A 25,748-nucleotide genomic window follows, 5' to 3' on the forward strand; every position below is an offset into this window, starting at 1 on the left:
CTAGTTTTTGGTCGAATCATATGTATTAACCATGTTCTTTATGCTACAAGTCTAATTGTTGGGACAAAATTTCTCTTTCAAATAAGTTGCAAAAGCTATTTTACATCCATTGTTGCACCCATGTTTACACCCACTTTTACATCCCTTTTTGCATCCTATTTTTCATCTTCATTTGCTTCTTTTTTTGCATCTATCATTACATCTACTTTTGTTGTGACAAAATTTGTTCCATGTTTTGCACATACTGTTGTACTCACGTTTGCTTCCAATTTTGCATCCATCTTCACATCCTCTTTTGCATAAAATATTTCATCTATTTTTGCATCCACTTTTGTGTTGGGTTTTGCATCTCATTTTGTATCTTCTTTTGCATGTACTTCCATTTCATCCATATTTTGCATCCAATTTTGTTTCTCATGTTGCACCCGTGTTTGCATCCACTTTTACATCCCTTATAGCATCTTGTCTTGCATCTAAGTTTGCATATTTTTTTGTGTCTATTATTACATCCACCTTTTTTGTGCTATTATTTGTGCCATATCTTATGCCTATCATTGCAACCCACATTTTCTTCCACTATTGCATCCATATTTGCATCCTCTTTTGTGTCCAAGTTTGCATCAAATATTGTTTATGTTTTTTGCATCCCATTTCGAATTTACTTTTACATCCACTTTTGATTTGTCTAGTTTTGCAACTAATTTTATGTTCACTATTGCACCCATGTTTGGCCCATGTTTACATCCCTTTTTTCATCCAAGTTTTCCTCCTTTTTGCATTCAAGTTTGTGTCCCTTTTTTTTACATTCATTGGAGTATCCACATTTGTTTCACCACAATTCATGCTAAGTTTTATGCCTACTATTGTGCCCATGTTTTCTTCCACTTTTTCATCCATGTTTGAGTCCTATTTTGTGTTCAAGTTTGTATGAACTATTGCATCTACTTTTTCATCCACTTTTGTTCAATTTTTCTGTCTTGTTCTGCATCTACTTATGTTGTGTCCACTCTTCATCCAAATTTACGTCTATTTTTACCCCCATCTTTTTGTTTACTTTTGCATCCATTTTCCAACACACATCATATCTTTTGCATTGATTATATTTCTTATGACATTGAAAATTATGAACAATTGATGACAATGTCAATAATTATAACGATGATGATAATGAAGATGATGACGATGACATGAATTGTGATTGTTATGATAATGACAATGATGATAAAGACGATGGGAGTTACAATGACAATGATGATGATGCTAATGACCTTGGCCATTCCTCCCAATTTTTAAATGTTATCATGGTAAAAGTCATAATAATTATCTTTGGCGTCATCTTCCAAATCATCATCATCTGATCATCATTATCATTATTTTCATCTTGGTCATAATCAAGAACAATAATGGCATGAATGATAATGGGGATGATGACAATTATAATGTCGATGATAATGGTAGTGATGTTGATGATCATCAATCATTTCTAAAAAACAAAGTGGTTATTTTTCTTTCATATATCATGTGTCCTAAGGTTGGTGATATTTCTTATGATACCTATAATTATGAACAATCACTACAACAAAACCAGCGATTAGCGTCCCTTTTTACTTCTTTTTTTGCATCTAGAGCCCATTTTTGGTGCTATTTGCATCCATTTATCAAATATGGTGCAAAACTTGACACAAAATTTGCATCAAGTTTTGCACCAAATCTTACACCAAGTTTAGCACCAGGTATTGCAATAGGTTTTGCACCACGTTTTGCACCAAATTTTATGCCAAGTTTTGTGTCATCCTTTGCACCAGGTTTTGTTCCAGGTTTTTCATCAATTTTGGCATCTAGTTTTGTTTGACATACTTTTGCATCCTCATTTGCATCCACTTTTTTCACCTACACTTGCATCAACTTTTGCATCCTTTTTTGCATCATTTTTTAAATCATTTTTTGCATCCATTTGTGCATCACTTTTGCGCCACGTTTTACATTGAGTTTTGTGTCTAGTTTTGCATATAATTTTTCATCTACTTTTGTTGCATCCACTTTTCCATCTTGTTTCGCATCCATATTTACATCCTCTTTTGCATCTATTATTGTACCCACTATTGCATCTAATATTTTTGTGCCACAATTGGCGCCTAGTTTGGCACCTCCTTTTGCACCCACTTTTGATTATAATTTTGCATCCACGTTTTCATCCTCATTTGCATCTAGGTTTTCATCAACTACTACATCTATTTTTGCATCCCTTTTTGTATCCAATTTTGGACCAGGATTTGCATCAGGTTTTGTGTCTCAATTTGCATCTACTTTTGCATCGACTTCTATTGCATCCACTTTTGCATACAATTTTGCATCCACTGTTACACCCATTTTAAATTTCACTTTTTGCATCCCTTTTTACATCTTAATTTTCATCATACTTTGATTCTTTTTTTTCATCTATCATTACATCCACTTTTGTTATGCCATAATTTGCACCATGTTTTGCACTCACTATTGTATCCACGTTTGCTTCGAATTTTGCATCCATGTTTACATCCTCTTTTGCATCAAATATTGCATCTATTTTTACATCCACTTTTGTGTTAGGTTTATGCATTGGGTTTTGCATCTTGTTTTGTATCTACTTTTGCATCTACTTCCATTGTATCCATTTTTTTCATCCAATTTTGTTTTGCCTGTTGCATCAATGTTTGCTTCCACTTTTACATCCATTTTTGCATCTTATTTTGCATATTTTTTGTCTATTGTTACATCCACTTTTGTTGCACCATATCTTGCGCCTACCATTGCAACCACATTTGCTTCCACGTTTGCATCCACATTTGCATCCTCTTTTGCGTTCAAGTTTGCATCAGATATTGTGTATGTTTTTGCATCTCCTATTGTATCCACTTTTCTTTCATCCATTTTTGCATCTACTTTTGTGTCCGTTGTTGCATCCACATTTTTTTCACCACAGTTTGTGCCAAGTTTTACCCCTACCATTGGACCCATGTTTGCTTCCACTTTTGCCTTCATGTTTGCATCCAAGTTTGCATTGACAATGGCATCTACTTTTGCATCCACTTTTGTGTTAGGTTTTTCATGTTGTTGTGCATGTACTTATGTTGTATCCACTTTTCATCCAATTTTACTTCTATTGTTGCCCCCATTTCTATGTTCGCTTTTGCATCCCTTTTCCAACACTCATCATATTTTCTGCATTGATGATATTCCTTATGGCATTGACAGTTATGAACAATTGATGACAATGTCAATAATATTGACAATGATGAAAATGAAGATGATGGCGATGACATGAATTGTGATTATGATGATAAAGACGATAGTGGTTACAATGACATTAATGATGATGATGGCAATGATTATGATGATGACGACGCTAATGACCTTGGCGAATCTTCCCAATTTTAGATGTTGTCACTGTCATAATCATAAGCATTATATTTGGTGTCATCATCATCATTTTCATCTAGGTCATCATCAAAAACAATAATGGCATGAATGATGATGATGATTACAACAATGTTGATAGAAATTACATTAATGATGATGATGGGGATGATAAAAATGACAATGACGATGATAATGGTGGTGATGATGATGATCATCAATCATCTCTCAAAAATAGAGTTGTTATTTCTCTTACGTATATCAATGTGTCCTAAACAACCCTTTTCTAGCACTGATCACATTTTTTGGGTTGATGATATTTCTTACAACGTCTATAATTATAAACAATTGCAAACAATGTCCATAATGATGATGATGATGGAGCTGATGATGATGGCATGAATGGTGATTATGATGATAATGTAATGATGGCAATAACGATGACAAGGATGATGGTGATGATGATGACAATGATTATGATAATGAGAATGAACAATTACTAGTTTCACTACCATCTTCTGGATACATATTACTATCATACTTTTTAAATTTTCTGTCTCTCTTGAGGTATCTTACTATAATGGTGTTGTCAACACTAGAAAGATATCTTGTTGTAATGGTGGTTCTAATGTTAGCACTAGCAAAGTTTTTGTTAAATTTTGGTTAAAAAAAATCGATTTATGCAATTATTTTGACAATCTATGTAAAAAAGTAAATAACATCCAATTATTTTGACTGTAGTCCCATTGATTATCATGAATTCACCAGTCTGAAGACAATCTTCTACATACATATTATTATTAAACTTTTTGCATTATATCCCTCTTATATCTTGTTGTAATGGTAGTATTAGCACTAAAAAAATATCTTGTTGTAATGGTGATGTTAGTATTAGCACTAAAAAAATCACTAAATTTTGGTAAAAAAAAGTTTATCATTTATTTATTTTTAATTTGGGAAATTTTTGTTTTTATTTTTTTTGTTTTTAATTCTATTTTTATGCAGTAATATTTTTTTTGGTTGAATTTTGGTAGTAACTAGTTTTTGGTCGAATCATATGTATTAACCATGTTCTTTATGCTACAAGTCTAATTGTTGCGACAAAATTGCTCTTTCAAATAAGTTTCAAAAGCTATTTTACATCCATTGTTGCACCCATGTTTACACCCACTTTTACATCCCTTTTTGCATCCTATTTTTCATCTTCATTTGCCTCTTTTTTTGCATCTATCATTACATCTACTTTTGTTGTGACAAAATTTGTTCCATGTTTTGCACATATTGTTGTACCCACGTTTTCTTCCAATTTTGCATCCATCTTCACATCCTCTTTTGCATAAAATATTTCATCTATTTTTGCATCCACTTTTTTGTTGGGTTTTGCATCTCATTTTGTATCTTCTTTTGCATGTACTTCCATTTCATCCATATTTTGCAACCAATTTTGTTTCTCATGTTGCACCCGTGTTTGCATCCACTTTTACATCCCTTATAGCATCTTGTCTTGCATCTAAGTTTGCATATTTTTTTGTGTCTATTATTACATCCACCTTTTTTGTGCTATTATTTGTGCCATATCTTATGCCTATCATTGCAACCCACATTTTCTTCCACTATTGCATCCATATTTGCATCCTCTTTTGTGTCCAAGTTTGCATCAAATATTGTTTATGTTTTTTGCATCCCATTTCTAATTTACTTTTACATCCACTTTTGATTTGTCTAGTTTTGCAACTAATTTTGTGTTCACTATTGCACCCATGTTTGGCCCATGTTTACATCCCTTTTTTCATCCAAGTTTTCCTCCTTTTTGCATTCAAGTTTGTGTCCCTTTTTTTTACATTCATTGGAGTATCCACATTTGTTTCACCACAATTCATGCTAAGTTTTATGCCTACTATTGTGCCCATGTTTTCTTCCACTTTTTCATCCATGTTTGAGTCCTATTTTGTGTTCAAGTTTGTATGAACTATTGCATCTACTTTTTCATCCACTTTTGTTCAATTTTTTTGTCCTGTTCTGCATCTACTTATGTTGTGTCCACTCTTCATCCAAATTTACGTCTATTTTTAACCGCATTTTTTTGTTTACTTTTGCATCTATTTTCCAACACACATCATATCTTTTGCATTGATTATATTTCTTATGACATTGAAAATTATGAACAACTGATGACAATGTCAATAATTATAACGATGATGATAATGAAGATGATGACGATGACATGAATTGCGATTGTTATGATAATGACAATGATGATAAAGACGATGGGAGTTACAATGACAATGATGATGATGCTAATGACCTTGGCCATTCCTCCCAATTTTTAAATGTTATCATGGTAAAAATCATAATAATTATCTTTGGCGTCATCTTCCAAGTCATCATGATCTAATCATCATTATCATTATTTTCATCTTGGTCATAATCAAGAACAATAATGGCATGAATGATGATTATGATGTTCATGATGAAGATGACAAAAATTATGATAAAACTTATATTAGTTATGATGATGGGGATGATGACAATTATAATGACGATGATAATGGTAGTGATGTTGATGATCATCAATCATTTCTAAAAAATAAAGTGGTTATTTTTCTTTCATATATCATGTGTCCTAAGGTTGGTGATATTTCTTATGATACCTGTAATTATGAACAATTGACGACAATATACAAAATCATGATGATGATGATGATGGCAATAATGAAGATGATGACCCTCCCTCTAAACTAGCGAGGTACTCATAATGAGACAAAAAAGTACTCTCAAGTTGAAATATTCATATAAGAAGGGATCTATATTGATAAGCATCAATGATGATTTACATCATCATAGCCAAAATTTTCAAAATAGTAAGGCCTTGACTAACAAGTTTATCTCTCCATTAGATCAGAGCACAATGTTGGGAGGCATAAATTTCGACACCACTGCCTTTCAAGGCACTTACCCCACCAAGATGTTTACCAGGTATGTCCTCACATGATCATTTCCTAATCCACTATCATAATATTTGACACCAGAAAATGTCAATCCTCATGACTATTCTTATCTTGGATTAATGTACATGACTTATGGTGATTAGTCCTAGTCAATGTCCAAATTCTCAAAGAATATTGGTCCCAGATGTTTATCCAATCCACCATTATCCCTACTAGTTCCTTTACTAGGCTTACGATTGTTAATCCTAGCCATAGTACATGACACATGGATAACATGGTGTCTACCCTCACTCCCTCTCAACCAGGCAGGAAACATCCACAAGCATAAGATTTTCTCAAGAATACCCATCATTTTCGTAGAGAATAACATCATTAATTTGTTTTCATCACATGACGAGTTTATGATTAAGCATTCATAGGTTTGTGGCAAAATATTTCCCCTTTTGTATTTGTGATGAAATACAATAAAAAAGTGAAAGCCAAAATCATTAAACATACACTATATTGATTTATCTAAGTCTAAACTCTAAGGTTGAAGTGAAAATTCATGTAAATCTTATATCTATGAGTTGTGCCAAACTTATGAAAACCTTATTCCCTAAGTCCTATATATAAGAAAATGAAAAAGAAAGAAAAATAAGGGCCAATAAATGGTAACTCATGTATTCATTCCCTCTTTGGAAAATATATGAATATATACACTCCTAGTCACACTTGATCACATTTATGTGATGGTTAAATCATGAATTCTTCTTTTCTCCTTGCATTTTCACTTCATCATTTAAGCACCTAATTGAGGATCTAAGGAATGTTTGTTTCCTAAGGCTTTCATGTCTACTCTTGGTTTACTTATGTCACACTACTGTCAATTTATGTGACAGAGTGAAATACGTAAGTTTGTGGAGTTATTATAGAGGTGTATTGAGTTCGTAACCACACACACATGTATTACATCTCATTGATCCACATGTGTGGGTTGGAGACTCATTTCTTGAAAACTTTAATGGAGACTACTTTTTGGCTTTAATGGTATAGCTTACAAAATATCTTGTTAAACATTTCGATTCATTCTTTCTTTTCCTCGAGACACTTATAATATTGAAGTCACTCCCAACAATGCATGGAGATGAGGAGTATAAATTACTTGTGCTAGAAATAGAATTGAGAAATAGAGGTTTTCCATTTTCGATATTGGAGTCATAGACATTGGATACATGGTAGTAGTCCTCAATGTCAATTAACTAAAATTGTATTGTCATAATGCGAAAAGAGGTAAACATATTGGTAACCTTGATGTCTTAATCATTTCAAATAATAACCATTCCACCCAAGTATCTCTAAGCATCAATCACTACTACTTGGAAATTCCTCCCTCATTTTCTAATTATATCAGGTTGAACCTCACTTAATATTTTTTCTTCTTATATCAACATTATTTATGGGTGCTTTGCATACCATTTTTCATTTAGGAGTTTGTTTTCACTTACTATTGACGCCCCTCATGTTCCAAGACTATTTTCATCAAACATTTACATAGAAAGAAAGTATAAAGTGACTAAAAAGAAACATGTCTCAAGATTTAAGTGCTTGGAAAATTCCACTTCATGACTCCTATATTTCCTTAACCTGGGACGAAATGGTGAACTTGATGGCCTTAAGGGAAATTCATCAATGAAAATCTAAAAAAGAGGTGATTTTTGACTTTATCACATACAATTTAATATACTAAAAAAAATATCCATAACAATTTCATCAATCAATGAATCATTAAAAAAATTATCCAAAACAATTTCATCAAGCAAAGAATCATTGCATTATAAAATACAATCTATAAACATTTTGGGAAAGTTTTGCTAAAACATGCTTAAAAATCAGCATATTTAATATTAATATTTAACAATAATATGGACAATAACACATTTTGATAAATTAAATAACATATTATCAAGCCTAAAAAATGTCACTAACTGAAAACTACAAAGCATGCAACTAATGGAAGTGACCACTCAAGGCCACCACAAGACAATTAATCTATTAAGACCAAGATTAATGGGGACAAACATCTATAAAGGACAAAGGAAAACCTATTTTAACTTTATTGTTTTATTAGCCTGGTTGAAGATGAACATTTCAAGATATCATGAAGAACATAATTAGCTTTATTGCATTAAGAAAACCCAAACACATTCTATAACTTAGCAAGAAAGAGATGTATAACACCCATCTCAGCAACACGACACATGACATTAAGTTACTTTACTATATATAATTTAAACTCCTATCATAAGATCACAAATTTAGCATGAATGGAATGTTTAAAATCCATTTTTATAAAAACAAAATATAATTTTTCTTATAGAAAAATATACCAAAAACTAAATATATTTTTCTAGAAAAAAAAATACTAAAACTAAATATATATTTAAAAAAAAACTAAAACATAAGCAAACTAGAATTTGAATTTGACATTCTTGGTCACTTTCGGAAACATATGGTGGAATGTAATCTCTTTATCCTCATCTTTAGCTTTTTCCTAAAAAATAAAAGCATACAAAAGTGGGAAAGAGCCATAAAGCATGGGGAAGCTTTTTCCTAAGCACAAAAGCATCTAAAAAGTGGAAAATTCCTTTTTTATATGAGGAAACATTATTCAACCAAAATATTTTTTCCAAATTGAACTAATGAGGAATTTTGGAAATCTTCATAGCCTCCACTTTCCTATATATTAGAGGCTTGGCCATTGAAAAAATGATGGGAATTTTGTATTGTCACGCTCTTGAGATCTGTCTTGAGAGGGAGAGTTTTGGAGCTATGAGTTGGGGGAGGTGATGTTGCAACTATATATGATTGTTGTAACTTTCCTCCAACTCCTTTATTCATATAGATCAGTTGTTCTTCCTTCCATATGTTTCTATTCATTCTTTACTTCTTCTATTTAACTAATGTATGCATGGGTTTTTGGTTTATATTTATTTATTCAATAATATTTATATGTTTTTTATAGTTTTGATTATTAAGATATTATGTTGTGAAGGTTGCTTTATTCTCTCTCTTATGTGTAGGACCAAGCTTTGGAGCTAGCTAGGAGCGCTTCTTGGCTATATGAAAAACTCCAAGAAGACCTACATGAGAGGACTCACAAGAATTCATTCTCTTTTTCTTAATCTATACTCTACATCTTGATCTACTAAGAATCCTAAGCCTTACAACAACTTTTCTCTTAATTGGTTTTTCCTAGGTTTTTGAGATAAACTGAGAGGGTTTTGTTTTCATCTAACCATGCATTAAATCCTACAGCAAAATGATATTTAGAAAATTTAATATATTTCACTATGTAAATGAACTTAGTAAAATGAACCCATAGAGGTGGTCATAAATGGAAATAAAAGTAAAACTCTAAACAAGAAGCCAAAAGTGGATTTAACCATGGATGAAAAATTGGGAGTAGAATTGGATGTTAAACTAGCCATCCAAACAATATGCAAACAATGACACAAAAAGGTTTTTAAAGTAAAATTAAAAAAGGGTGCAACACTAGACACAAAGAAGGGAACAAAATAGGGCATATGAAAGGATACCGAATTGGGTGCAAACAAGGATGCAAAAATGGACACCAAAATGAGGATGCAAAGAATGGTGTAAAATTAGGATGCAAAAAGGATGTAAGAAAAGACACAAAACAAGATGCAAAATGGGACTAAAAAATGGTGAAACCAAGGATGTCAAAGATGATGCATAACTAGATGAAAATTCCAACTAAAATCTAGGTGCAAAATGAGATGCAAATGTGGACACAAAATGTGGCAGAAAAAAGGATGCAAATTTGGAAGCCAAAAAGGATGAAAAACTAGATACCAAAAAGGATGCAAATTTGGACATAAAAAATGGTGCAAAATTGGACACAAAAGAAGAAAAAATGGTGCAAAAATGGGTATAAAAAATGCTCAATTTTGGATGCAAATTGAGATGCAACATTGGATGTAAAATGGTGCAACAAATCATTCAAAACTTGGTGCAAAAACAAATGCAAAAGTAGACGAAAAAATGGCTCAAAAGTGAACGTAACAATAGACACAAAATGGGATGCAAAGGTGGATGCAATATATGGTTCAACATAGGATGGAAATTTAGATGCTCAAAAGGATGAAAAATTGGATGCAAGAAATGGTGTTAAAAATGATGCTAAATTGGATGCAACAAATGATGCAAAATTAAATGCAAAATATGGTGCAAAATAGGATGCAAAAAAGGGAGATAAATAAAATGCAAAAGTGGATGCAGATTCAACATATGGTGCAAAATTGGATGGAAAAGATGGTGTAAAAAAAGGCAAAAAAATTGGCACAAAAATAGATGTAAAAATAAGTACAAAATTAGAAGAAAAAGATGGCATAAGACGAGATGCAAAAATTGGCACAAATTGGATGTAAAAAAAGGTGACAAATAAGATGTCAAAGATGGTGTAAAAATCGATGCAAATTATGACACAAAAATAGAAGCAAAGAATTCCACAAAAGAGGAAGCAAAAAATGATGCAAAAATAGATGCAAAAAAAGGCACAAAACTAGAAGCAAAACCTGTTGTAAAACCAAATGAATATCTTGGTGCAAAATATGATGCAGAAAATGATGGAAAATTTGGCCTAAAAAAGATGCAAAATTTGGTGCAAAAAAGGATGCTTTAAAAATTGTACAATAGAGCCAGATTTAGCGCCAGGTTGCTCATTCCAATTTAGAAAAAAATGCACTAGAATATGGTGCTAAATCTGGCGCAAATTGCCTGTTTTGTTGTAGTGAATTGACGACAATATACAAAATCATGATGATGATGATGATCATGAAGAAGACATGAATGGTGATTATGATGATAATGAAATGATGACAATAATAATCACATTGATGGTGGTGATGATGGCAATAATGAAGATGATGACCCTCCCTCTAAACTAGCAAGGTACTCATAATGAGACAAAAAAGTACTCTCAAGTTGAAATATTCATATAAGAAGGGATCTAGATTGATAAGCATCAATGATGATTTACATCATCATAGCCAAAATTTTCAAAATAGTAAGGCCTTGACTAACAAGTTTATCTCTCCATTAGATCAGAGCACAATGTTGGGAGGCATAAATTTGGACACCACAACCTTTCAAGGCACTTACCCCACCAAGATGTTTACCAGGTATGTCCTCACATGATCATTTCCTAATCCACTATCATAATATTTGACACCAGAAAATGTCAATCCTCATGACTATTCTTATCTTGGATTAATGTACTTGACTTATGGCGATTAGTCCTAGTCAATGTCCAAATTCTCAAAGAATATTGGTCCCAGATGTTTATCCAATCCACCATTATCCCTACTAGTGCTTTTACTAGGCTTACGATTTTTAATCCTAGCCATAGTACATGACACATGGATAACATGGTGTCTACCCTCACTCCCTCTCAACCAGGGAGGAAACATCCACAAGCATAAGATTTTCTCAAGAATACCCATCATTTTCGTAGAGAATAACATCATTAATTTGTTCTCATCACATGACGACTTTATGATTAAGCATTCATAGATTTGTGGAAAAATATTTCCCCTTTTGTATTTGTGATGAAATACAATAAAAAAGTGAAAGCCAAAATCATTAAACATACACTATATTGATTTATCTAAGTCTAAACTCTAAGGTTGAAGTGAAAATTCATGTAAATCTTATATCTATGAGTTGTGCCAAACTTATGAAAACCTTATTCCCTAAGTCCTATATATAAGAAAATGAAAAATAAAGAAAAATAAGGGCCAATAAATGGTAACTCATGTATTCACTCCCTCTTTGGAAAATATATGAATATATACACTCCTAGTCACACTTGATCACATGTATGTGATGGTTAAATCATGAATTCTTCTTTTCTCCTTGCATTTTCACTTCATCATTTAAGCACCTAATTGAGGATCTAAGGAATGTTTGTTTCCTAAGGCTTTCATGTCTACTCTTGGTTTACTTATGTCACACTACTGTCAATTTATGTGACAGAGTGAAATACATAAGTTTGTGGAGTTATTATAGAGGTGTATTGAGTTCGTAACCACACACACATGTATTACATCTCATTGATCCACATGTGTGGGTTGGAGACTCATTTCTTGACAACTTTAATGGAGACTACTTTGTGGCTTTAATGGTATAGCTTACAAAATATCTTGTTAAACATTTCGATTCATTCTTTCTTTTCCTCGAGACACTTATAATATTGAAGTCACTCCCAACAATCCATGGAGATGGGGAGTATAAATTACTTGTGCTAGAAATAGAATTGAGAAATAGAGGTTTTCCATTTGAGATATTGGAGTCATAGACATTGGATACATGGTAGTAGTCCTCAATGTCAATTAACTAAAATTGTATTGTCATAATGCGAAAAGAGGTAAACATATTGGTAACCTTGATGTCTTAATCATTTCAAATAATAACCATTCCACCCAAGTATCTCTAAGCATAAATCACTACTACTTGGAAATTCCTCCCGCATTTTCTAATTATATGAGGTTGAACCTCACTTAATATTTTTGCTTCTTATATCAACATTATTTATGGGTGATTTGCATACCATTTTTCTTTTAGGAGTTTGTTTTCGCTTACTATTGATGCCCCTCATGTTCCAAGACTATTTTCATCAAAAATTTACATAGAAAGAAAGTATAAAGTGACTAAAAAGAAACATGTCTCAAGATTTAAGTGCTTGGGCAATTCCACTTCATGACTCCTGTATTTCCTTAACCTGGGACCAAATGGTGAACTTGATGGCCTTAAGGGAAATTGATCAATGAAAATCTAAAAAAGAGGTGATTTTTGACTTTATCACATACAATTTAATATACTAAAAAAAATATCCATAACAATTTCATCAATCAATGAATCATTAAAAAAAATATCCAAAACAATTTCATCAAGCAAAGAATCATTGCATTATAAAATACAATCTATAAACATTTTGGGAAAGTTTTGCTAAAACATGCTTAAAAATCAGCATATCTAATATTAATATTTAACAATAATATGGACAATAACACATTTTGATAAATTAAGTAACATATTATCAAGCCTAAAAAATGTCACTAACTGAAAACTATAAAGCATGCAACTAATGGAAGTGACCACTCAAGGCCACCACAAGACAATTAATCTATTAAGACCAAGATTAATGGGGAAAAAGATCTATAAAGGACAAAGGAAAACCTATTTTAACTTTATTCTTTTATTAGCTTGGTTCAAGATGAACATTTCAAGATATCATGAAGAACATAATTAGTTTTATTGCATTAAGAAAACCCAAGCACATTCTATAACTTAGCAAGAAAGAGATGTATAACACCCATCTCAGCAACACGACACATGACATTAAGTTACTTTACTATATATAATTTAAACTCCTATCATAAAATCACAAATTTAGCATGAATGGAATGTTTAAAATCCATTTTTATAAAAACAAAATATAATTTTTCTTATAGAAAAATATACCAAAAACTAAATATATTTTTCTAGAAAAAAAAAACTAAAACTAAATATATATTTAAAAAAAAACTAAAACATAAGCAAACTAGAATTTGAATTTGACATTCTTGGTCACTTTCGGAAACATATGGTGGAATGTAATCTCTTTATCCTCATCTTTAGCTTTTTCCTAAAAAATAAAAGCATACAAAAGTGGGAAAGAGCCATAAAGCATGGGGAAGCTTTTTCCTAAGCACAAAAGCATCTAAAAAGTGGAAAATTCCTTTTTTATATGAGGAAACATTATTCACCCAAAAGATTTTTCCCAAATTGAACTAATGAGGAATTTTGGAAATCTTCATAGCCTCCACTTTCCTATATATTACAGGCTTGGCCATTGAAAAAATGATGGGAATTTTGTATTGTCACGCTCTTGAGATCTGTCTTGAGAGGGAGAGTTTTGGAGCTATGAGTTGGGGGAGGTGATGTTGCAACTATATCTGATTGTTGTAACATTCCTCCAACTCCTTTATTCATATAGATCAGTTGTCCTTCCTTCCATATGTTTCTATTCATTCTTTACTTCTTCTATTTAACTAATGTATGCATGGGTTTCTGGTTTATATTTATTTATTCAATAATATTTATATGTTTTTTATAGTTTTGATTATTAAGATATTATGATGTGAAGGTTGCTTTATTCTCTCTCTTATGTGTAGGACCAAGCTTTGGAGCTAGCTATGAGCGCTTCTTGGCTATACGAAAAACTACAAGAAGACCTGCATGCGAGGACTCACAAGAATTCATTCTCTTTTTCTTAATCTATACTCTACATCTTGATCTACTAAGAATCCTAAGCCTTAGAACAACCTTTCTCTTAATTGGTTTGTCCTAGGTTTCTAAGATAAACTGAGAGGGTTTTGTTTTCATCTAACCATGCATTAAATCCTACAGCAAAATGATATTTAGAAAATTTAATATATTTCACTATGTAAATGAACTTAGTAAAATGAACCCATAGAGGTGGTCATAAATGGAAATAAAAGTAAAACTCTAAACAAGAAGCCAAAAGTGGATTTAACCATGGATGAAAAATTGGGAGTAGAATTGTATGTTAAACTAGCCATCAAAACAATATGCAAACAATGACAAAAAAAGGTTTTTAAAGTAAAATTAAAAAAGGGCGCAACACTAGACAAAAAGAAGGGAACAAAATAGGGCATATGAAAGGATACCGAATTGGGTGCAAACAAGGATGCAAAAATGGACACCAAAATGAGGATGCAAAGAATGGTGTAAAATTAGGATGCAAAAAGGATGTAAGAAAAGACACAAAACAAGATTCAAAATGGGACTAAAAAATGGTGAAACCAAGGATGTCAAAGATGATGCATAACTAGATGAAAATTCCAACTAAAATCTAGGTGCAAAATGAGATGCAAATGTGGACACAAAATGTGGCAGAAAAAAGGATGCAAATTTGGAAGCCAAAAAGGATGAAAAACTAGATACAAAAAAGGATGCAAATTTGGACATAAAAAATGGTGCAAAATTGGACACAAAAGAAGAAAAAATGGTGCAAAAATGGGCATAAAAGTGGCTCAATTTTGGATGCAAATTGAGATGCAACATTGGATGTAAAATGATGCAACAAATCATTCAAAACTTGGTGCAAAAACAATTGCAAAGGTAGACGAAAAAATGGCTCAAAAGTGAACGTAACAATAGACACAAAATGGGATGCAATATATGGTTCAACATAGGATGCAAATTTAGATGCTCAAAAGGATGAAAAATTGGATGCAAGAAATGGTGTTAAAAATGATGCTAAATTGGATGCAACAAATGATGCAAAATTAAATGCAAAATATGGTGCAAAATAGGATGCAAAAAAGGGAGATAAATAAAATGCAAAAGTGGATGCAAAAAATGGTGCAAAAATGCATGCAAAATTTGGCACTAAATCAGATTCAACATATGGTGCAAAATTGGATGGAAAAGATGGTGTAAAAAAAGGCAGAAAAATTGGCACAAAAATAGATGTAAAAATAAGTACAAAATTAGAAGCAAAAGATGGCATAAGACCAGATGCAAAAATTGGCACAAATTGGATGTAAAAAAAGGCGTTAAATAAAATGTCAAAGATGGTGTAAAAATCGATGCAAATTATGACACAAAAATAGAAGCAAAGAATTCCACAAAAGAGGAAGCAAAAAATGATGCAAAAATAGATGCAAAAAAGGCACAAAACTAGAAGCAAAACGTGTTATAAAACCAAATGAAAATCTTGGTGCAAAATATGATGCAGAAAATGATGGAAAATTTGGCGTAAAAAAGATGCAAAATTTGGTGCAAAAAAGGACGCTTTAAAAATTGTACAATAGAGTCAGATTTAGCACCAGGTTGCTCATCCCAATTGAGAAAAAAATGCACTAGAATCTGGTGTTAAATCTGGCGCAAATTGCCTGTTTTGTTGTAGTGATAATACATAATCTCCTCTACTTTGATCATCAATTTACTGAAGCAGAAACATTCACAGGCACACATAGAAGCATCAATCAAACTCATTAACACAGTATGTATCCCGGGGAAAGCATCTCGCTAAAAACCCCACACTATCTGTATATTATATTGATTGAATCATGTAACATTACAAAGTACAATGCTTATCACAAGAAATCCAGTACCAACTCCACCTGTTACACACAATACAGCTTAGATCTGATCTCCAAATCTATTCCACTGCTTTCTTGCCTCTCCAGCTCAATACCTGCTCAAGAACTGATGAGAATGGCTTACCAAACTCGTATTTGACCTGCAAATAATCACTCACACTCTATTGGACGTGAGCACAGGCTACAATTATTGATATTGGCCAATTCATTGGCATACTCAATCCCTCTGATTGTGCAAATCATCATGCACAACTATAGTCACAACTGATAGCAATCTGATCCTCTAACACCTGTCCCTGCTGAATTGAACATGCACTAACATGCAACTGAGTTAACTGATGTATTCTATAGTTGCATTATGAGTTAATAACTTGTGAATTAATTAATAACTAATTCACCCAACTCATCTCTAGTCTATTGATCAGTTAGACTAAATACAACCAGTTTAACAAAGCTAAACTTAACACAACTCCATCAACTGCACCTCCAGTCCACTAAACTCAACTCACTTGAGTTCTAACTGAAGTCTTGCATGCAAATATTAGTCATCCCATAGGTAACCACGTATTTCCCTCTGGGATCTGCATGTACCACATTCGTAGCTCATCCTGAAGTGCTATAAGAGAATAAGGTCAAGTTTATAGCCCAAATATTATTATGAGACAATAATATTTGACTTTTCTATTTTTGACAGCCAGTCTAAAAATAGACTTTGATCACTCACACTGTGATCACTCACACTGTGGTCACCCACACTATAATCACTCATACTGTGATCACCCACACTGTGATCATCCATACTGTGATCATCCATATTGTGATCATCCACACTGTGATCAAAAATAGAACTTGCGCCATAATTTGCCTGCGGGCCCACTTAGTGAAGGCGACTCGTTTCACTAAGCTCCATCAACTTGTTGCATTCTCAACAAGCATTTCTTGTTACACACTTTTCAACAAACTGGGTAACACAAGGCATTTCATACAAGTTAATAGCATCCAAGTTGTCTGTTGATGTGGAAATTCATATTTTCTCAATTTAATCGAGGCAAAATCAAATTGAGAATTTCTTGCTACATTTTTGAGCAATCCTTCAGGTCAATGTAATCCATGTTACTAATGACGGTCTGGAGTTCCAACACAACAATGTGCTAATAACAACAACCAATGGATAGAAGTAGCATTCAAAATAAATAAAACCGTCAAAAGACACATTAAAACACAATTGATGGACACCCCAAAAAATAATCCAACTATGTTATTATCCTATCCATGTTCATCGAAAGTGCCTCCATCGCTTCTCTCATGAAGGACACCTTTGTTTTCGGCCTCCACCTTTTATGAAATCAGCTTAAGAAAATATAGAAAAGATAGATCAACACCTTAAAATTCAACCTCTTCGAGGGGCAACCTCCTTTACATTACATAAATGAATAATTCTTGGATGATTCAGATGAAAAAACCTCCTTTCTATATATAGGAGTCTAAGAAGTCACAATATAACCTAGCCGACCTAACAATAATAATATAAAGCCACAAAAATAACAATAAAGGGATTCTATGGGGCACAGTAATAACAATATGGGGATAATAGGTGCACAACCACATTAATAAGGGATGCAATTAAAATAGTAATGGGGTAATCACTAGTATTATAGGGACCCAACATGCCCCTCTCCTTAACAAAAGTGTTGTCATCAATGCTTGAGTAGTTCTAGATGCTTCTGTATAAAATTCTCATCCTCCCATGTGGAATCTTTAGTGGATATGTTCTTCCACTTGATAAGATACTCCAAAATTGATCGATTTCGTAGCTGTCGAGTTCTTGTTTCTGTGACTTCTTTCAGTTCCAATATAATTTTTCCTTCCTCGTCAAGTTCTGGCAATATTGTTTGAACTGGGAGCTTGCCACCTATAACCTTCATTAAAAATGAAACATGGAAAACTGGGTGCAATCGAGAAGTTGCAGGAAGCTCCAATTTGTATGCCATAGTACCAATCTTTTGCAACACCTTGTACGGGCCATAATACTTTGGTGATAATTTATTATCCTTCTTAGCTTGCTTGAGTGACATTTGCTTATATGGTTGTAGCCATAGGAATACCCAATCAACTACATCAAAACTTCTTTCTCTACGATGTTGATCTACCTGTTGTTTCATTCTATTTTGTGCCAACACGAGGTTATCCTTTAAGAGTTGGAGGACTTGTTGTTGATGTTCGATGTGATGTTCTACTGCTTAAACCTTAGAATTTTCTCTTAAATATGATGTGATGGATGGTGGCTGATATCCATAAAGTGCCATAAATGGGGTCATTTTTTTTGTTGTATGGAAGGAAGTGTTATACCACCATTCAGCCAGAGGCAACCATTTGACCCATTTTGTCCGTTTATCAGATACAAAGCAACAAAGATATCCTTCCAAACATTTGTTTACTATCTCAATTTACCCATCACATTGAGGATGATAAGATGAGCTATGAGCTAACTGAGTACCAAGACAAGAAGATAATTATGTCCAAAAATTTCCAGTGAAAATGGGATCTCTGTCACTTACAATAGTCTTTGGGTTTCCATGTAGCTTTTGAATTGTTTCCATAAATGTAGTAGAAACTGTACTGGCTTTAAATGGATGTGATAATGCACAAAAGTGTGCATACCTGGTAAGTCTTTCAACTACCACCATGATGACACTCTTTCCCTCAGACTTGGATAAACCTGTGATAAAATCCATTGAAACCTCCTCCCAATGTTGGCTTGGAATGGATAAAGGTTGTAATAGACCTGGTGTCTTAATTGTTTCAACTTTCTGTTGTTGGAAACCAAACATTCCGCCAAAAAATTTTGAATATCCGATTTAAGGCCATCCCAAAAAAATTCCTTCTTAACCCTGTGGTAAGTTTTTAAAAATCCTGAGTGCCCTCCTAGGGGAGAAGTGTGAAATTCCATAAGAATATTTTTTTTTTAGTTGGGAATTCTTACAAAGGTATAAGCGATATTTGTACCATAAAGAATCATTTTTCCAGCTAAATGTATCAGACGTAATGGAATCTTGTTGTAACTTTCGAATAAGTGCCCACACTTCTTCTTCATTCTTCCATTCCTCCCTTGCTTCATTTATCCAATGTGGTTGGATAATATAAATGGCGCTCAACAATGCTTCCACATCCTCATCCTTTCTTGAGTGTGCATCTGCCACCACATTTTGCTTCCCTTTTTGTAGATGATTTCAAAGTCATAACCCAACATCTTTGTGACCCAATTTTGTTTCTCTTTAGAGGATAATATTTGTTCTAAATTTAAGGCTATCATGATCCGTTTTTACCTTGAAGTGTCTTCCCATTAGGTAGGGTCGCCATTTCTTAAGTGCATGGAGTATTGCCAACATTTCCTTCTCATAAATAGCTTTGTGTAAAAACTTTCCCTTGATTGGACGACTTTCAAAAGCAATGGGTCTGTCATCTTGCATTAAAACAACACCAATTCCATTTCCTGAAGCATCACATTCCATAATAAAGGTTTTTGTGAAGTCTGGTGTAGCTAAGACCGGTGCTTGGCACATTGCCTCTTTAAGATGTTCAAAGGCCTTTGTTGCTTCCGGAGTCCATGAAAATGAATCTTTCTTCAATAATGTTGTTAGAGGTGTTGCTATTCTCCCATAATTCTTGTCAAACTTACGATAATACACTGTCAACCCGAGAAATCCTTGTAGATGCTTTATGGATGTGGGGATTTTCCATTGCTTAATGGCTTTAATTTTGCTAGGGTCTACCTTAACTCCTTCATGAGATACAATATGACCTAGATATTCCACCTCTTGTACTCCAAAAAAACATTTGGATCTTTTTTCATATAATTGTTTCTCGTCCAATAATTGTAGCACCCTGTCAACATGTTCAACATGATCCTTCCAAGACTTGTTGTAGATTAGTCTATCATCAAAAAATACTAACACAAATTTTCTAAGGAATGGTTTGAAAATGGAATTCATCAAAACTTGAAATGTTGAAGGTGCATTAGTAAGGCCGAAAGGCATGACCAAAAATTCATAATGACCCTCATGAGCTATAAATGTTGTTTCAAAATGTCTTCAGTCTTCATTCTGATTTGATGATATCCTGATCGAATATCCAACTTGGTGAAGTAAATTGATCCATGCAATTCATCCAGTAATTCATCAATGACAAGAATGGGAAACTTATCTTTAATAGTGAGCTTGTTGAGCTCCCTATAATCCAGACACATGTACCATGATCCATCCTTCATTTGCACTAATACTACTGGAGTAGAGAAAGAACTTTGACTCGGTTGAATTATACCAGCCTCTAGCATTTCTGCAACCATATGTTCAATTTCACTCTTTTGCGCATAGGTATATCTGTATGGCCTGATGTTTGGAGGAACACTTCCTGGAATCAGATTAATAGCATGATCATGATCACGAATAGGTGGGAGACCTTTGGGAGTCTCAAATACCTTGGAATGATTGTCCAAGACCTTTTGGAGATCTGGAGAAATAGATGATTGCAATGTGGAAACATCTAGCGAACATAATTGTTCAATTACACCCCTTTGTTCCTTTTTTAGAAGCTTTGTCATATCGTTAGAACTGATTATCTTTCCCGGTTTCCCTACAATACCCCTTAATTAAACTTCCTTTCCTTCCACAGAAAATTTCATCAAAATTTCTTGAAAATTAAAAGCTATTGTACCCAACGATTGTAGCCAGTAGACTCCTAGTACAACATCAACACCTCCCATTCGAATGGAAAGCATTGGGCTAGTCAATACATATTCTCCCATTGGTAGCTTGATATTATGGCACTTTCCGGAGCAATTTATTGTTCCTCCATTTGCAACCATCACTTGACACTCTGGTGTTAGATATAGAAGCAATTCAATTCTTTTGCTACCTTACAATGAATAAAATTGTGGGTACTTCCTGAATCAATCAACACTATTACCTTTTTCTTCTTGATTTGTCCTTCTATCTTGATGGTTTGAGGAGGGGTAATTCGCGCCAATGCATTAAAAGATATGGTTGGATTCATTTCTTCTTTATCTAGGATTTTTTCTTGGAGTATATCCTCTTATTTTGACCTTTCCTGCTCATTTTTTTCTTCCTTTTCGCAATCTATGTAGAATAATTTCTTCTCAGAACACTTATGACCTTTAGTGTATTTGTTATCACAACTGTAACAAATCCCTTTTTCTCTTTTCTCTTCCAATTGTTATGGTGTCAACCTTATAGGTTGTGGAAGATTAGGGGCAACAACACTTCCATCTTTATAGGTGTGAGTAGTATGCTTCCTGGTTGCCATAATTTTTCTTTCCATTTCTCTTGCTAACCTGAATGCCTTCACTAATGAATCAGGTTCCCAAAGGTGAACGTCATGTTGGATATTATACTTTAAAGTCCCTATGAACACATCAATCCTATGCTTCTCTGGAATATTTTTTACCCTTATGTTCAATTTTTGGAACTCTTCAATGTGCTCCATTATTGAACCCTTTTGTGTGAGACTTATCAATTGGCTAAAAAAAGTGTTCCTTTTTGTATCCTCACAATGTGCTGTTAGTTCTCCCGTAAAAATTTCCCAAGTGATAATTTGTTTATGAGAGCAAAGCCATTAATACCATACAAACTGATTTGGTTCCAAATATAAAGTTTCAATACATAGCTTTTGTGTGTTTTGCAACTTATTGAGATCGAAAAATTGCTCCATCTATAATATCCATGTTGTGGGATCCTTGCCATCAAATTTCCTCATATCGATTTTTGGAATATGGTGGGTCATTGATCCCACATTAGAGTCTAGGAAATATTGATTAACATTTCTTTTGTTCGCATCATAAGTTTCCTTTACTACCTTTTCACCATTAGTAAGTATTTCTTGTAGAAAATTTGTCAAATCTGTCTTCGAATCTACCATATCTGTCTTCAAATGTATCTTCAAATCTGCCATGTCTCTCTTCAAATCTGTCTTCAAATCTATCTTCAAATCATTCATCTTAGCTTCCACGCCCTTTATCTTAGATTCCATGCCATTTATCTTAGCTTCTGTTAGCTTTTGTGAGAGTGACATTTTTTACACTCGTTCTTGTAATTTTGATATATCATGTAGCATTTCTTCCTCTTCTTCATGAGTCATGCTAGAGCTTTTAGGTTGCTTACTAGGTGTTTGCATTTTCTTTCCTTGGGGCATCAGTTACCAATAATAATGCTCTACTATGCCCTTTGAATTCCTTCAAAATAAATTTTCATACCAAGCTTAAGCAAAAATTTAAAAAATCTACACACCTTTTTTCACTTTGTAGGAGCTCAATATTGCCTCTGATGTACCTTTGTACTTTCTGATCATCTAGTTCTGAAATTGCAACCTGCAATAGCCTTCTGTGTCCTCTTTCCAATGCCACCAGTCTGACCCAAATTGGATTCTCCAAGGAATAGTTATGCGAAATCTCCCACAGTCACTTGATTATAGACTAGTTTAGTAGAGCAAACTTATACGATGTGCCACGAGCCACTATTTTGACCTTTGGCTCTAAAAATATCTATAAGAAACTACAGTCCGTCCTCTTTCTACAACTTCTTACGAAATTTTAATCCGATGCTCAGAGAGAAAGTTATGACGATTTTCCCCAGGTCACCTGTTTGGAATGTAATTCAGGAGTCTGCGAAAAAAACCAACTTCCTTAGATCATATCTCCGCAAATATAGCGTGAAAATCTCTGGAATTCGGACCCGAGGTTCAGCGCAATGTCTTCTCAAATGGGGTTTTTTTAGCTTCTGAATCATTGCAGAAAAAAAATTATAGCGAAAATGCAACGATGACCTATTTGGAGCAGCGAAACCCTAGAATCCAAAGCTCTCATACCAAATGTTATGAAACCAGCTCAAGAAAAGATAGAAAAGATAGATCAACACATTAGAATTCAACCTCTTCGAGGGAGCAACCTCCTTTACATTTCATAAATGAAAAATTCTTGGATGATTCAAATGACAAAACCTCCTTTGTATATATAGGAGTCTAAGGAGTCGCAATATAGCCCAGCCAACCTAACAATAATAATATAAAGCCACAAAAATAACAATATAGGGATTCTATGGGGCACAGTAATAACAATATGGGGATAATAGGGGCACAACAATATTAATAAGGGATGCAACTATAATAGTAATGGGGTAATCACTAGTATTATAGGGACCCAACACCATCATTCTAAATCCCATCAGTTGATGTCATCCTCCATCACTCTACTTCATGAAGAACCCATCAATAGCATAAAGATGGACCACTAATCCTTTACCTTTACCTTTTTTACAAGCACCGTGTATTGAAAATTTTAAGACAAAAGATTTCCTTTGTCTTAAAAAATTGTCTTAAAAGCCCCCTCCGTTTAGTAGTTATGAATGAAACGAAAGACAAGTTGTCTTTGATCGCTTGAATAAAGATTGAAGGGACGAAAGAGGAATTGATGTCTAGGAAATCTTGCCAGGAAAAGTTGTCACTTTATTCAAAGTTGGCTACACCCACAAAACGAAGATCCCAACAAATCATTTCCTTTATATAAGATAAAATGAATGGAAAGTGAAATAAAAACCTTGGTATATGCGTGAGACCATAGTATCCTGTAGGCTCGCGGACTTAGGGTTCACTGTATTGTCTTAATAAAAAATTTGTGTCAAATTGTTTGTCTTAAATATAAAGTATTGTCTTAAAATGTTTTTGTCTCTAACTATTTTTGTCTTATATATAAAGTTGTCTTCAAATATTTTTGTCTCTAAGTGTTTTTGTCTTCAAATATTTTTGTATTAAACTATTTTTGTCTTAAAAATAAAGTTGTCTTAAAATATTTTTGTCCTAAACTATTCTTGTCTGTCTTCAAATATTTTTGTATTAAACTATTTTTGTCTTAAAAATAAAGTTGTCTTAAAATATTTTTGTCCTAAACTATTCTTGTCTTATATATAAAGTTGTCTTAAAATATTTTTCTTTCTAAGTGTTTTGTTAACAAATATTTTTGTCTTAAATATAAAGTTGTCTTAAAATATTTTTGTTTTAAAATGTTTTTGTCTTAAATAGTTTTATAATTTCTACCTAAGACAATGAAGTAAAAGTTTAATATAAAATAAGTAAAATAAAATGTAAATTTTTAAGGCAAAAGATTTCTTTGATCTTAAACAAATGTCTTAAAAATGCCCTTGGTGTAGTAGTGAGGATTAGATTATTTAAACAATTTAAATTCAAGTTTTTAAAATCCCTATCAAATATGGGTGAAAATTAACCAGAGAAATAGTCATCATAAAGGCCATTTCATTATATATATCAAAGAAGTTTTTTGTAGTAATGAGGACTAGATTATACATATTAAACAATTTAAATTCATGTTTTTAGAATCTCTATCAAATATTGGTGAAAATTAACCAAGAAAATAGTGGTAAAAAAACATTTCATTATATATGTAAAACTTAAAACTTCTTTGGTCAAAATTAACCAGAAAAATAGTCGCCAACAAAACCTTTGACCAGAAAAATAGTTGCCAAAAAAACCATTTCCAGAATTTTTTTGCTATAATTCTCTGCGCTGTAAGATCAAAATTTTAATTTCTTTGAGGACTTAAGATGTGGATGATCGTGTTTGTTTTGTATTTGCAGGTCCTGTACGGGCTTCTGCTGCTCCCGCTCCAGTGCGCCACTGCAACAACGGTTAAGGTAGACGACAAAACTATATTATCCACCGTGTAGGGCTAGATGGGCCTTATTTGGCAGCGAACAAACAATTGGATTACTTCATTCAAGACTTTGTATGTCTACTCCTCCACCACATTTATGGTTGGGACGAAGATGAGCTTCCAGTATGAAGAAAATTGAATTTCTGTCCAGTAAGGAATCACTGACAGGACGAACTGTCAAATTCAAACCGTGAAGAATAGACGTTCATGTGGTCAACAGACATACTGGTTGAGAACATTTATATAAAATCGAAAAACATCGACTATCAGTCTCCCGTTACCAGCCTTGGGTAGAGTTTTGGGTGACTGTTGGGAACGACACCACCATAGGGAATAATTATAAAATTACCAAGAAGAAAAAAATATTGAAATTTCTGAAATTAATTTTTAATGTATTTGTTAAATTGTTGCCAACAAAATGCAAACTTCTGAAAAACAAAAAAAAAAAAATAACATTCATTTCCATTCTTTCGAATTAACATTAATATATATGAT

Source organism: Pinus tabuliformis, chromosome 4_2 (assembly GCF_031772625.1).
Source record: "Pinus tabuliformis cultivar Carrire ecotype Pingquan chromosome 4_2, CPIR1, whole genome shotgun sequence".
NCBI classification, from domain to species: Eukaryota; Viridiplantae; Streptophyta; class Pinopsida; order Pinales; family Pinaceae; genus Pinus; species Pinus tabuliformis.